The sequence below is a fragment of the Pholcus phalangioides genome, unplaced genomic scaffold (genome assembly GCF_987345545.1).
Source record: "Pholcus phalangioides strain wild (caught in Gottingen) unplaced genomic scaffold, Ppha-v1.0 ptg000018l_1, whole genome shotgun sequence".
Taxonomy (NCBI): Eukaryota; Metazoa; Arthropoda; class Arachnida; order Araneae; family Pholcidae; genus Pholcus; species Pholcus phalangioides.
This window is the reverse complement of record NW_028301611.1, coordinates 1,415,812-1,431,945: the sequence shown is the minus strand read 5'-3', so window position 1 is coordinate 1,431,945 and position 16,134 is coordinate 1,415,812.

Sequence of the window (16,134 nt, the reverse complement as noted above, 5' to 3'; positions counted from 1 at the left end):
TGAATTCAACAAACATCTTAATAATCGTGATGATTCTTTCGGCGATCACATAGTTAAGCCGTCTGAACTTTCCAAATCTTATAATAATTCTGTAAACAGGCAAATGCCAGTACCTTACCTTGTCATTGATGAAACTGATATCACTGATGCGTCTGTACATTCAGTTTGTATGTCTTCAACTACTAATGAAACAGTGGAGAATTCACAGAAGAACAACATCGAGAACTTTTCCAATGTTGTGCGAGAACTTTTGGTCAATATGGGCATTTCTGAAGACAAGGCTCATAACCTTATTCAAATTCTGATTGGTTTTATTTCAGCGCTCAAAAATTAATACACCAGTGTCAACTATCAGCAAACCGCTGAAAATTCTGGCATGGAATGCCACTGGGCTTAAACAGGAACTACAAGAATTCAAACAATTACTCTATGACCTACAAATTGATGTAGCACTGGTTTGTGAAAGTTTTTTAAAACCTTCTCATACTTCCAATATCTCTAATTTTGTCTGTTTACGTGAAGACCGTCTACATGGAAGGGGTGGTGGAATTGCGGTGTTCGTTAAAAAGGACATTCCTCACCAAAAACTTTCGATTCCTTCTTCAACTGAAATGGAAGCTTTGGCAGTAAACATCTTCATCAACAGATCACCAATAACCATTTGTGCAATTTACAAACCACCTAATAACCATGTTGATATCAATCTCCTAAACTATCTCGTTAATATCAACAATCCGGTACTAATTGCTGGCGACTGGAACTGTAAAAGCCCTACATTCTTCAGCCATTCCACAAATAGACAAGGTAGAGTTCTAGAAAGATTTTGTAGGAATAATTGCTTGTGCATTCATTCATCGAACATTCCAACCAATTATCCTACTAGTCGATTTTATCGACCCGATGTTCTGGACTATGGAATCTCCAAAAACTTCAGGCACAACATCTTTTTCGAAACAACTGCCAAACTTAATTCAACTCACAACCCTATTATTTTCACCATCGATATAACTAGACCAAAGGATATTCCATATCAACTGGTTACCAACTGGGAAATCTTCCGCTCTACGCTGGAAACATTACCAGTGTGGAACTCAGCGGAATTGACGACGAACTGTATTGAAAATGCAGTAGTTGATGTGACTGAACAAATTAAAACAGCTATTCAAGCCTCTACCAGGAAGATTAAGGCAAAAGAAAACAGATTTGGCATTTCGGAAGAATTACGGGACAAAATCAGACTAAAAAACCGGGTCCGAAAACTCTGGCAAAGATTTAGAAGACGGTCTGACAAAACCACTCTAAACAGACTAGAAAAGGAAATAAGACAAGAAACAACTGAATATGTCAATGAGAGATTCACCCACTTCATTGAGGAGGCCACAGCATCCGATGGCTCACTTTGGAAGGCGTGGAAAATCTGTAAACGAAAATCTCCAGCGGTGGACAAAATTACAAACGAACAAGGTCAACTGTTGTATACAAATGAAGAGATTGTTGAAACGTTTGCTGATAACTATGAAAAGCAATTCATGCCAAACAGTCTGCAATCTCGAAGTATTGCTTCAGCTCATCATGGAAAAGTTCAAGAATTCCTGGATAGAGTTCGCTCGGATGCCTTGCGCGGAATGGGTGCTGCCGGTTTGACCAATGTTGACGAAATCAGGGGCATGATTAACAAACTCAAAACTAAAAAAGCTTCTGGTCATGATGAAATTTCAAATCTCGCTCTTAAAAATCTTCCTCTTTCTATCCTCAAATCATTCACTAATATATTTAATAGCATGCTTCAGACAAGCTATTTTCCTAATGTCTGGAAACTTTCTATTGTCAAACCTCTTCATAAATCTGGAACTGACCCACTTTTCTCTCAAAACTTCAGACCTATCAGCTTACTCAGTAACATTTCTAAAGTCTTTGAACGTATCTATATTTCACGTCTTGACGCTTTCCTGTCCTTCAACAGCATTCTTCGAAGTGAGCAGCACGGATTCAGGCGGGGGCATTCTTGCGTCACTCAGCTGCACAGAGTTACCGAGTTCGTGATGACTGCGTTCAACTACAAGGAACATGTCTGTGCTCTCTGTCTGGATATATGTAAGGCCTTCGACAAAACGAATCACACGACCTTATTATCCAAACTAATTGACCTGGGTTTGCCTGACTATTTCATCATCTTTTTAAACAGTTACCTTTCCAATCGAAGATTCCAAGTCAAAAATGGCAACTGTCTCTCAACTGTTAGACCAATAAGAGCGTCTGTCCCGCAGGGTTCTTGTTTGGGACCACTGCTCTTTGCGCTATACATCAATGACTTCCCAGCTCCTCAGCGCGGAATGCTTGGTCTATTTGCTGACGATGCCATCCTGTTGACCAATCACAAAAAAGGGAAAAAATGTATTGAAAATTTACAAGAATCAACTGAAGACGTTGAGGACTGGTGCCAAGACAACGATATAAAGTTGAATCATCAAAAATGTCAATATATTCTCTTCACAAGACGGTACAAGTTTCCAAGAACTCCCATATACATCGGCAATACGGTGTTGACAAGAAAACTCCAAGTCAAGTATCTAGGTTGTATACTAGATAAGTCGCTCTCATTTTCTCCTCAGGTGATGTACGTAAGAAATAAGGCCTCACAAGCAGTTGGGATGCTATCCAGAATCACATTCCCACAGGCCAGGCTAACGTTGAGGAATAAAGTAATTCTTTTTAAAACTATTATTCGTCCTATTCTGACATATGCTGCCCCAGTGTGGGCTCATGCCAGTCTTGCAAATATGAAACGTTTACAGACACAGCAGAACATCATTCTTCGTCAGTTTACCAGAGCCCCCTGGTATGTGAGAGGAAAAAACATCCGTAAAGATCTTGACTTACCACTAATCTTGGACTATATCAAGGAGCTTGCCAATGCTCATTTTGACAGGCTACGATCTTCTGAACACCCGCATCTTAGAGAAATTGTCTATTATGACCCTAGAATACCCACAGTACACTCTAGGCCAATGGACTTGCTGAGCGTGGATTGGGTGACGAATTGATGTAATTTGCAGAACATTTTCATGATTTTGATTTTTTTTTTTTTTTTTCAAAACAATTTATCAATCTAATGTCAGTTTTGTTTGATATTGCGGATGCTGTGATCGCAATTCAGAGGCATTTATATGTTGTTGTTTTTTTCGCAATTAATAATTTTTCTCATTTATTCATAATTGGCGCTTGCATAAAATGGTGCATTGGGTTCGTGTCGTGTTGAAACTGATGTTATTACAATACAGAGATGGTATGTGTCATGTCTTCATTATAACTTTTTCTTTGACGTTCTTGATTATGGTTATATGACTGATGACGGTTCAACAGTACCTCAAACATCTCTGGTTAGTGTCTCTCGATTATGTAAATATTTATAATGTTGGGGTTTTTGGGTAGCATATCATCAGCTACTTCCCTTAAGACATTTCCCCGTTGTTCTTCGATTGTGTTGTGTTTTATCTCGATGAGCATTCATTTCGCGAAGATTTGTAAACAATACTCTCCTGGCTCATTCATTCTCTACACACACACATACACTACATACCTTACACACATGCACAAACTTGTCTTTTTCCTTCTCATACCACCCCTGGTGATCTGTAAGTCGCCAGACAGCCTGCAAAGGCTGGGCAGCGACGGAAACGTTCAATTCTGGTCTGGTCTGGTCTGGTGCCGCGGAGGGTGTAATTGAAGTCAAAATGAGCTGCTACCGGACACTTAGGTGATCTACAACTTAGGAAGTTACAACTTACCACCTCCGGCGGTATCGCCATACGGCAATTTCCTACCAATGCAGTTGGATGGGAAGTGAAGGCGCCATCTATCGGTGTACTTGGCGCTAGAACTACCGCGTGGCAGGCCCATCGGATGAAGCCCCCCTGGCTTTTGGGAATACACTAACAAAATTGTATATATATGTATACAACCCCCCCCCCCGGAAAAAGCTGAAATGACGGCCCTGCCGCGTGGTCACTCAGACCGCTATTTACAACTTTATTTAAAAATACCAGCATATTTTTGGCATGAATTGTTTCTCACTGATGGGTTTGAACGAATAACGGTCTATGTCGTTTTTTTTAAATTTTACAGGAGACGCGATTGAAGTTATCACTAAAAAGTGAATTTTTTTCCCTGAGAGTAACGATATAAATTTACCCAAAAGAAAAGGCAGTTTTTTTTTCAGTCTGGGAAGATAACTAAACGCAATGGCAACATAGACCGTTGTTCCAATTATAGAACTCACGGTTGCAGCTGTTTAAAATGGCATAGCAACGAAATATGTGGGTTTATGCTGGAATAAACTTTAGACACCTGTAACGGAAGCTATTTGGAGCATTATTCAATCAAAAAAATCGATTTCACCTTGACCGCTATTATTTCCGCGCCGAGCCTTGCTTCTGTTAAGAGCGGCCATGATTTGATCCCAGAACACGGAACGCATGCATCTGTCCATAACCTCTTGCTTTAGATATTACGGATATTCACGCGGCATTCGGTAAATAACCTGTCAATGCAAACATAATTCAGAAGCGAGTAAAATATGATTTTGGCCCGCATGAAAGACACGAAATGCGTTCCGACTCGGTTATGAACAGCTCACATGTCGGCACTTTTTATAGTGCTCTGCAAACATATCGGTATTCCGCAATACACATATCCCAACGACATATAGCGGAATTGTAGATAAGAGTGCGCATGCGTGTAATCCGAGCATTTCAATATATTCAGCGGATCCCGCTTATAACGTTTCGCAAACACTTCGATGAAAACACGTAGTGAGCAACGTAATGAAAACTCTATAGGTATTAGTGAAAGATAGGACCACGGAAAAAAGTCATATCAGGCGGGAAAACGTTCTGAGAGAGAACGTTATAAGCGGGATCCACTGTACTTCCCTACTTTGAGGAAAAATCGTACAGTTCGCAGCGGCATATAATAATCCATATATGAATAACCAATAACGCAGTTTATTGAAGCGAAAGGGATTGTTTATGTTTTTTGTAGAAAAAATGGTGATTTTCATATTCACACATCTATAAGCGCCATCTATAAGTTTTCAGTCAATTATAATTTACATACTAATTTTCGAAATATTTTTATTTGAAGCTCGTAGAAAAAAAAAAAACATCCCGCAGATATAAGGGTCCGTTTACGTGGGGGGGGGGGGCTAAGTAATCTAGTAATAAACTAAATTTTAAGTCGCCAAGTAAGTACTTTAAAATGTATGTAGACATTTAGAGCCGTTTACGCGGAGTTACCTGTTAACTGATTAAATGCATTAGCGGTTAAGTACCTAGATGGGTAGAATTGGATCTGGTTTATTTTTTCCTATTGTGCGGGCACTTATGCGCATGCGTCGGTCGGCGTGGTTTCGTAATATCCATTGAGCATTCACTACTTGATCACTTACGTTGGGACGGATTTTAGAGAGCATTTCGACATGAAATTTTTGCCAACACTCAGCAATCGTCATTCACGTATTTTGTTCGCAAAATTTGAGTTGTACGTGTTTAGGATATGGCTCATTTTTCTGATAATGTTTCGAAAAGACAAAAAAGTGAAAACTTTACAAAAAAAAAAATTGATATATTGACTGAATGAATGAACGCCAGGGTCTCTGCCACCGGACTTATCCCGTTCCCGAGATTTCTTCCAGCCCAGCTTCGTGGCAGAGTCTGAAACAAAGTGAGTGTGTACGCCTAACAGTCTGAGTGTGTAGCTAGTGTTGTGTATGATATTTCAGTGCTGCCATCTATACTTCAAATTGTGAGTGAAGTGCAATGATTGAATATTTGTAACGTTGTAGGCCTGTTGCTCTCTGTGGCGAGACTTTCTAACGGGGAGATCGGCTCGCATTTGCGCCTCGAAGTTGGGAACCACAGAAAACCAACTTCAGCGGACCACCACTGTGGTGACGGTGGGGCTCGAACCCGGGTCCGATGCGAGTCCGGCACTATGACCACTCGACCACCACAGCGGTTATATGTATTATGTGTGTATAGAGCGCTTCCTTATTTATGAAATTGAATGGTTTCTTCTCGGTTCTCCGTACGCGCAAAGAATTGTGTGTAAGATGGGCTGTAGGGAGTATATGATCAAATGTGGCCCTCGGTCACCGGATGTGGCTCCTGTAATCTGAAACCTAATTTTGTGAAAATGAATCACTCGGCGTATTACAGGATCACCTGAATGACCGGCGACACATCTGCTGTTGCCCGACATTACGGAATCAACGAAATCTACGGTGAGATATACGAAGAAAAAAGGAATCTCTGAAATTCAATCAGCCGAGGCTGTAGCTGCACCTACGACAGCGGAAACTTTGCATTGGCTACGGGACCCATGTATTTCTCATACAGAAAATGCTTTTTTTCCTTTTTTTTTGGGGGGGGGGGGTTAAGACTGCCTCAGAAAAAGGAATTCCGATTGATTATAATATTATAAAGGAAAAGGCGAAAAATTTTTACTCTTCTATAAAGGAAAGAGCTGGTGAAACACGTCTATTTCATCAGAACTTTATGCAAGTAAAGGTTGGTTTCATAGGTTCAAGAAACGATTTGGATTCCGCAATGTAAAAGAACACTGACGATCAACAAAATTTCCATAAAAAATTATGAAGGACGTTGCCACGTCAGCGAAACAGTTGGGGGGTGGAGAAGAAGGGTTTAATGATATGAATATAGAAAATAAATTGAACAGGTAAAAATTAATAGCAATTCAGAGGCGTTAACCGAAAAGGAATTAATGCAGCTGAGTGACTGCTCCCGAAACTGAAGCTGTACCAGATGAAGATCAAGATAAAGAAGTAGAAGACCACTTCAACATATGTAACAAAGCGGAAGGGCTTTGCAAGTTTAAATCAGCAATAGATTATTTTCATGACATAGATTCTTCTATGGTACGTTCTTCACATGTAGAAAAATTAGTAGACGAAGCCTTAAGCCGGGTTTTCCTAAGATTAGAATTTCTGCGCCGTGTGCAGCGTGAAAATGCTGATTGGTTGAAAACTTGATGTTCAGGTTTTTCTGACCAATCAGCGTTTTCACGCTGCACGCTCTGTAGAAACCTGCTCCTAGGAAAACCCGGCTTTAATCAACATACTCCAACATACTTGATGGTATGAAGAATAAACGGCAAACGCAGAAATTCCAGTGTTCTTTCAGAAAAAATCCGCGAATACGGAGGGGCCAACTGTACTGCAAAAAAAAAGTAAAGATATAGATTGCGTCGGCCAATGGCAATACGAGAAATGGCCTTCTTCAATGACGTCACGAGCTTCGTGAGGAGGTCTTCTTCCATAGGTGTTGATAAACGAGCCTTTATACGCGGCTGTATACATGTATTGCCATCTGTGTTTTTTTTCTATCACTAAAATTTTGACATCAATTTTTAGAAATAACGTCAATAAAATCAACATTTTATCATTTTAATTTTGAAATAAAAACACTTAAAAAAAATCTATTGAATTTGTAGTAGATATTTTAGCAATTTTTTTTAATTTAAATTAAAAATATTTATATATTCTACTTCATTGAATTTTATTGAACTTTTGTTTCTGCACCACGTTAATAATTCGGGTATGTTACCCGAAACGTGAATGGATAATATGGCGAGTTGCGGGCACCTAGGAATTTTTATCTCGATACTGGTTTCACAAAGTTGTGTCAGAGCTGCGGTCTACCTAAAATCAATCCATACACATGCTTGCAGTGTAGATTCTAACGAATCGGTACTTGTCGGAAAGTGTGTATGTATAAGTTTTTTTTGTTCGAAAAGCGCTGCCATTGTGCGTATTAAATGACTTTTCGCCAAAATGTCAGAACAAATAAATTGGCGTGAAATAGGCATTCTATCCGGCATTTTTTTTTTCTTCGAGACCTTTACTTTGATTATGACCAACGTAAGCACCTTGTGCTGTCAGTACTCCTTTCTATTCATTTTTTTGGGGGGATTTCATGCCTCTGGAGAAAAAGTTCCAACTCTTGGGTGATTTTTCATAGCTCTCTTTCCGATTCCGCAATAAAATTTTAGTGGTGTGCTATGGCATTTTTTTTCTGAAGTTTCTAACAGTAACTGCCGCATAATACTGTTGCGAGATGTTTTATGTATTCTCGAGCCTTTTTTTCCTCGAATTTCTTGGCATCCCATTCATTAAAGTCGTCCTCACGGCACTTCAAGCCGGACAACTTTTGACCAGCTTGGTAAATACATACTGAGATGCCATGACTTAATAATTCGAGAAAATATTTAAGCCACACAAATTTTCTTGGGAGTTTTTATTTACGCAAAGTAAAACGGTCCTACAAAATATTTATTCGACATTTCCGGGACTTGACTTACTACTAAAACTAAACTTCACCAACTCTGGCCATATCGCTATATTGCAATTTACTGCCATTAGTGAGATGGGTTGGAAGTGAAGGCGCTGTCTATCGGTGGTCGCCTCGAGTTCGTTAGGGAAAATATCTTATCGATATCCTCCCTTGGGTTCGAACCCGGGATCTTGACAACAACCTTCACAACGGTAGACGAGCATCTTACCACCATGCCACTCGGACTGACTTGACTTACTGTCACGAAATCAAAAAAATTTGACATCGTCCGTGAACTCCAATTTAGCAATCGCATACAGGGAATTTTAGGCGCCAACACCGATTTTGTAGCCGCCATGACGATTTCGCGCCTGAGATATGTCATCAGTCCGGGGTTGTGAGCGGTTCTATCTATCTATCTATCCGGAGACTGAGAGATAGATCTATTGCCGTTCACATGAGGAAATTTACTCTCTCTCTCTGTGATCCATCCCATTATGTATCAGGTGACCATATAGCACGGTCCATTTTATTTTAGCATATTTTTGTCCATTCCCGAATTTCTTTTGTTTTCACGAAACGGATTTCATTTTATGAACTTTGAAATCGTGAATGAAGATATCTTTAGTCGTTTATAAATTACATCAAGATAAAAAGACTGAAATGTCAGTGAAAACGAACAAATATGTAAGATAAGCATTTATCTCTACATATTTGTTCAATTTTTCTTTATTATTCGTGAAATTCATTTTATGTCTCTGAGATTGGTAGTAGTCCTCACCCCATTAGTAAATTTCAGATCTAACTGGCCATTTTTGGCATGTTTGTAAATATTTTTAGCAAGACTAGGGAATTTCTCCTGTATTTTCCCCGTGTTAACAATTTTTTACGGCTAGCAGAAATCACTAAAAAATGCCATATCGTTTCAAATGAAGCAGGCTTTCTTCCAATTTTCAGCAAGTGCTAAGTAAAGAGGATAGGAAAATGCGTTCCATTCAGAAATCAACTGTGCAAAATATCGAGGCCTGTCATCGCTAAAATAAGAAGCTTTTAAGGAGACGAGATATCACGTCAGTGTCGATGAGAGAGTAGAGGATCCGCGTCAACGTCTTTAGCCATAAAACCGCACATCAATCAACCGAGCACTTGTAAATTCCTCAAATTCTCAAATGCAATCAATTTCTTAAACTTCGAAGTCTTTTTCCTAAAAAAAAAATTCAAGAATATATTCAAATACTTCGTATTTTGATGACGTTTGTATTTCACGAGACGCCATGTTTATTTTCAAGATGCTTTTAAGAGGAAAAACTCTCCTTTTGTAAGTTCTCCATAAGAAAAAAAAGAGAAATTCTTGTAAAAAGTTATTAAAATTTGAATATTCCACTTCAAACCTCATTTTTATTCGTACGTATCGGTATACGCTATCTTATAATTTCGGATTTCTTCTCCGATTCTTAGGATTTCTTATGAATTTAAAAAATAAAGTAAAGCTAAAATCGGAATGAAACCAGGGAAATATAAATGTTTATTTATAGAAAATAAGTTTCCAAATTGAAAACAAACATCGCGAAAGTTTTCGTACCGGAGAAACATCCCATTTATCCTTTTTTTCTCCTAGAATCTGTATCTATTCTAGAATTATATTTGAAGTTGATCGATTTTTGCGTGCACAGTAATTTCTCGTAATAAAGCCGCGGTTCATATACAATAGAATTCTGACCGGCCGGTTAACAGAAAACCCGGATAGGCCGGAGTTCCAATGCTCACTTCCTATCGTATCATCAAAAACATCATTTTAGTACCTAAAAACCACTCCTGTTCATAGTTTGTCACTTCTTGGTGCAGGTCAGTATTTTATACATGAATGTAATGCGTTTTAAATTTATTGAAGGAAAAGGAAGTCAAAGAGTATAAATATTGGTACGAAAAATTATGTAAATAGTTCTTATTTATCATTTATTACGCATAATGACTATTTCCTGTAAATAGTTATTATCTTGAGTAAAAAAATGAAAATAAACGCTTTCGTCTGTAAATCTCGCCAAATCGGCAACAAACGTATCGAAGTTTAGCGACAGCTCCGATGATTTGGCGACGTCATGGTGCCACAGAAATTTATGGGATCGTGTCCCGAGAATGGTGGAGAATTTTCTCGAACTTTTCTTTTTTTCTGTATAAAAGTACCACTAAAGCGGAACTGAGTTGTTGAGTGCATAATTTCATTTGATCATTTTTGTCGCACCACGGTCATTTTCTGCACACGAGGGCTAATTAGACCGGGACCTACAATTTATTGCCGATTCCGAACGGCAGGCTTGTTTTTTATACTCATCGAGAGGTTGGTGCACTAACCACTCGATGGGGGGGACTCCGTACGGTAGCAATTATTTCTGTGATCATGTCGCCGTTTCTGTTGTACCCCTGTGTCAGGAAATTTTTCTGACAAGGACGAACCGGGCATCGAACTCGCGACACTTCTAAACATCCTTTGGTACTTTAGGCGAGTATCTTATCGACCTGAGCTACCGCGCCCCCTGCATAATTTCAATGTATTGAGTGCAAAATTTCAGTGTATTGAGTGCATAATTTCAATGTATTGAGTGCAAAATTTCAGTGTATTGAGTGCATAATTTCAGTGTATTGAGTGCATAATTTCAATGTATTGAGTGCAAAATTTCAGTGTATTGAGTGCAAAATTTCAGTCCTGTTCGCGAGCGACAAGTTGAAGATATCTGGTATGCATGTACTTTGAACCAATAGAGGAGAATAACATAATCTCCTTCTCTAAGTAAGCTCGTAACTCGCGCGAAAAATGTTAAAAACCACCTATCTGCCCTAGGATAATGTTATTGGTTAGTAAATATTAATAATTTCATTCCGACAAGAATCAAACTTGGCACTTCTCGTCGTTACTGCGCTGCCGGAAAAGCATAGTCGTGTATGCCGACCATTACCCCACAAGAGTTCTCATTCTTTTTGGAGAGTACGGGCTACTTCATCGGTTTGAAAACGTGTCGTGGGCCACTGATCTGCATATGTGCAGTGAACTCTAGTGAAGTTCGCTCAAGTGAACTCTAAATGTAGTGCGGATCACTTAATTGATCAGGAAATGTGCCGCAGGTCACTTAAGTGATAAATAAATACGCCGCGGGCAGCTTAAGTGATCTGGAATTTTGACACGGGTCACTCAAGTGACCTGGAACATCACCTCAGTTCACTAAAGTGACCTGGAACATCACCTCAGTTCACTAAAGTGACCTGGAACATCACCTCAGTTCACTAAAGTGACCTGGAACATCACCTCAGTTCACTAAAGTGATCTGGGAATTTTTCGCGGGCCACTGAATTTATCTGAAACAGGGCCGCACATCGAGTAATTTGTCTGACTGCTGGGAATGTGTCGCCGGTCATTCAGGTGATCCTGTAATACGCCGAGTGATTCATTTTCACAAAATCAGGTTTCAGATCACAGGAGCCACATCAGATGACTCCGAGGGCCACATTTGATCACATACACCCTACAGCCCATCTTACACACAATTCTTTGCGCGTACGGAGAACCGAGAAAAGAACCCATTCAATTTCATAAATAAGGAAGCGCTCTATACACACACAATACATATAACTTATAAAGCGTAAAAGGATTATTTTTCTCTCTCTACATATATTGCTTGATCACTTAATGCGTCCGTTCTGTGATACACTTCCCTTATTCATAATATTCTCTCCATACAACGTTGAAGAAAATGCATTCATATAAATAGTACGCGATACTGCCGCCACGAATTAAATTAAAGTGAACTTAATACGGTAGGAATATAAGATATGGAGGAAACCTCCAGGCGTGTGTAAGAGTTACTTACTTGAGCTTAAAAGCATGAAAAAGAAGACGAGGGTGGAGAGAGAGAAAAAAATGGAATCCGGGGATCCCAGAGCAATCCATTTCCTTATACGAGTTCTATGCAAATAAAGTAGGGAGACTGGAAAAAAATGGGAAATACGGGAAAAACGCAAAAAAGAGTAAGGTGACATCGTGACTTATGATGTAGAGCGTAATATGGAAGTATATTTCGCGTACATTTTTTATACCCATTTTTTTTCTCCTCGTTTTACTGAAATTAATCTCGATCCAAACTCTTACTTCACGTAATTTCAGAGTATATTAGTTTTATTTTAACTCGTATATAATGTATTATATATGTGTATGTGTGTTAGGATTTTATTTTCGTCTCTCTATCCAATTCCTTGAAACATTTCTCGGATATTTAAAAAGAAAATGGAATTAGAGTGATTTCTTTGGTATATAACCCCGAGGAAGCGAATTTAGTTATTTTAAGGGGAAGAAGATGTCATTGTATATACAGTCGGCTCCGCTTAAATGGATAGAATCGTCAGGCACCAAAATTTTCTCTCATAGAGAAAATGTTAAAATTTTCACCGCTTAAAATATGATAATTTCAGCGACTTATTACGCTTCATAAGGCAACTGTTGATTCCATATCAATCACTACTACTAAATCGCACATGCACGTCACCATATTCCTCTACGGAACTTCTAATGAATTGGTACATGTTGGAATGTATGTGTACGTATAGTGAAGTTTGTTTCTGTGTAGTGCTGCCATCTGCAATCAACTCACAGTGAGTGAAGTGTAATGAATGAATAATTATACCGTTGTGTAGGCCTGTTGCTCTCTGCGGCAAGACCCCATATCACAATAACTATACACATGAAGTTTTTATTGAATAAAACATTTGGAATTAATGCAAAATATGTTACTAAGTTAAGATAAACACATTCGAGAGTAGGCACTGGCCTCTCGGTATTTGTCAAGTTGCCTTCAATACGTACATTTAACTGTTTTGTTTTCGTTGATCCAATAGAGGGCGCTACCTCTATTGATATCTGATTTATTCGAAAAGCTTTATTAATATTGATCCTTCATGAGTTTTCAATATGCAGCCTATACCAACGTTGTAAAATGGCAACTGAATTGTTCCTCGTGTAATCGTATACCTTGCTTAATTGGATATTATGTGATGGAATCGTTAATATCCGATTAAGGGGAGGGACGAGTGTAGTTCGGAGCGGCGTATAAATCCGCATATTAAAATTTCATTCATCAATAAATATTCAAAAGGTTCCATTCTTCATCACAAAACTCTCATTTCACGAAATTCCAGCACATCAGTTTTATTTTGACTCGCATAGTATATTTGACATACAGGATCCAGACCGAATTTAGGCCTAATCGGACCCTAGGCTGTTCATGGTAACGGGGGGAGGGGTCTGTTGTAAGTGTAACTCCAGCTGTCTTTCGTCAGCGACACATTGTCGCCTTTTTTGTGGTGAACATAGGATGCATGGTAATTTATGGATTTAATATAAGTATCTGAAACATTCTAAGCATTTGTCATACGAGGTAATCTTTATGATACATTCCTGACATTCCTCTAAGGGTATATAGGATAATCCTTAAATCTGAACCTGCATTCCTGCCCAGTAAGATACTTGACAGGGCTGAAAGGAAATAAATCCCGAATCGAGTACCGATGGGGTCTGATCCGTCGTGGGGTTGTCGCTAGAGATACCAATCTATACCTTCCGCTACCAGGGCTTATCACTGCATTACGGCAACGGCATTGCCAGGTGAAGTCTCACCCTACAACGTTAGGGTATAACTAACCTGCCTCATGATGGTCAACAAAATGGGAGGTAACAAAATTCCAAACTTCCTTCTTCAATGTGTTAACCCTTCAACCGTCGAAGACGCGTTGACGCGTCATAAAAATTCTTTCGAAAACGGGCAAGGACGTGTTGACGCGACCAAAAAATTCTCTCGAAAACGGGCGAGGACGCGTCAACGCGTCCTGGTCAGGCCAGTGCTTTCCCCTAGCTGCTTTGTCTGAGACTTGTCACCCATGCTGTTTGACGAGCTCCTCCCTCTTCATTCAGTAATGCTGATCTCATTGTAGGAAGCTCTTCACTGGCACATAAATACAGCAAGCAGACGTGAATAAAAGACACTGTTCTCTATTATGTACTATAGTTATCTTGAATTGTGCGTGTGTGGGTGTGTTATTTGGGAATATGTTTATAACTCTGTGTTTGAGAAAACTCGTTTCTTGAAGAGCACTTTTTTATAATATTTCCAAAGAACTTAGCAACATCGTAATATAATTGATCGTACTCTTGTTAAATACAGTAATAGTTCTAACAAGTTCAATTTTTTAAACTTTTAAAAGTAACATTCTTTAGAAATTAATATCAAGATTTCTTTCTCTAAAATTAACATATCTTGAATAATTGTAATAATAGTATTTATTGTAATACTTCTTTGATAATATTTCTTAAATGATTCTTGAGAGTTTGAGAATCATTCAAGAATTTAATAAATAGTTAATTCAGTCAGGGCTGCAGCCTTAAACTCGGCCAGTCCGACAACATCCATTTTGGCACACCTCTGGTCCATCACACCGTATTTGTTTCATCTTCCCCCAGGTCCGTAATTTTTTCCGGGGGTGCACTATGATGATCAATTAGCAAACAAAATGTTTTTTGCATTAAGTTGTGGGAATTTTTTTTTCTTTTTAATTTTTTCAACCTTAAAAATCGTCTCCCTTTTCAACCCTCCGACTCCACCCGTTTTACCGGGTCAGTTGAAAATTATGACTTTTTACAGAAAAATAGCTGATATCATAAAAAACCGTTGAGATTTAATTTCTAAATCACTGCAAATTTTTCATCTTTATATACTGTAGCCTCCCAGAAATCGATGTAGTTTCATTACATATGGTGTTCTGAACGAATAAATCAACTTTTACTTGATGTTTACATAATATATTGTACTATCTCAGCATTAATCCCGAGATTATGTTTGAATATCAGAAATGTGCAACTTTCCGTAGAAAATCACGCAAATCGTGGTAGCGTAAGTTAGGATACTACTGTATCATTGTAGAAATTACAATTGCATTATTATGTGTAATATTTTGATGAGGTAATAAATATAGGGGGGGGGGAATGTTGCAGCTTGTTATAAAAAATATACAAATACAACGCCACAACAGGCAAATTGCCCAACGAGGTGGCTGACTTAAGAACTTTCATGGATCCCCGAGCCCCTACCTACTACTGCTACACCACACATGCACCCCCCCCCCCCGCGGAACCCCCCAACGAATCGGTACATGCGGGAATGTACGTGTAGTGCAACCTGACGTAAAGTTTGTTTCTGTGTAATGCTTGTTATGTGTAGTGCTGTCATCTGCCCCCAGTTTTACTAACTATGAGTGAAGTGTTATGGTTGAATGATTTACCGTTGTAGGACTGTTGCTCTCTGTGGCGAGACTTTTTAATGGGGAGATCGGCTCGCATTTGCGCCTTGAAGTTGGGAACCACAGAAAACCAACTTCAGCCGACCACCACTGTGGGGTTCGAACCCGGATCCTCGCATCACGAGTCCGGCATTATAACCACTCGACCACCACAGCGGTCGGTATGGTAATAGTATGGTAATACATTACTATTACCATAATAGTAATGTATTCTCTCTCTCACGGAGGAAGTTCAGAGACGACCCCGGTTGCCCCAGCCTAGTTACCCACCTGCACGATAAGTTGTCTTAGTGTAAACCGCACCTTTTCGATTTGTTATTAATTTGATATTTATTCTTTGGTAGTGCAGTCTTTTTTTGTGTGACGTAAGTTTGTACACGATAGGGTAATGGAGTTCAAAGAAATCCTTGAACAAAAGAAGTATCTAAAAAACCATATTTCCATAATT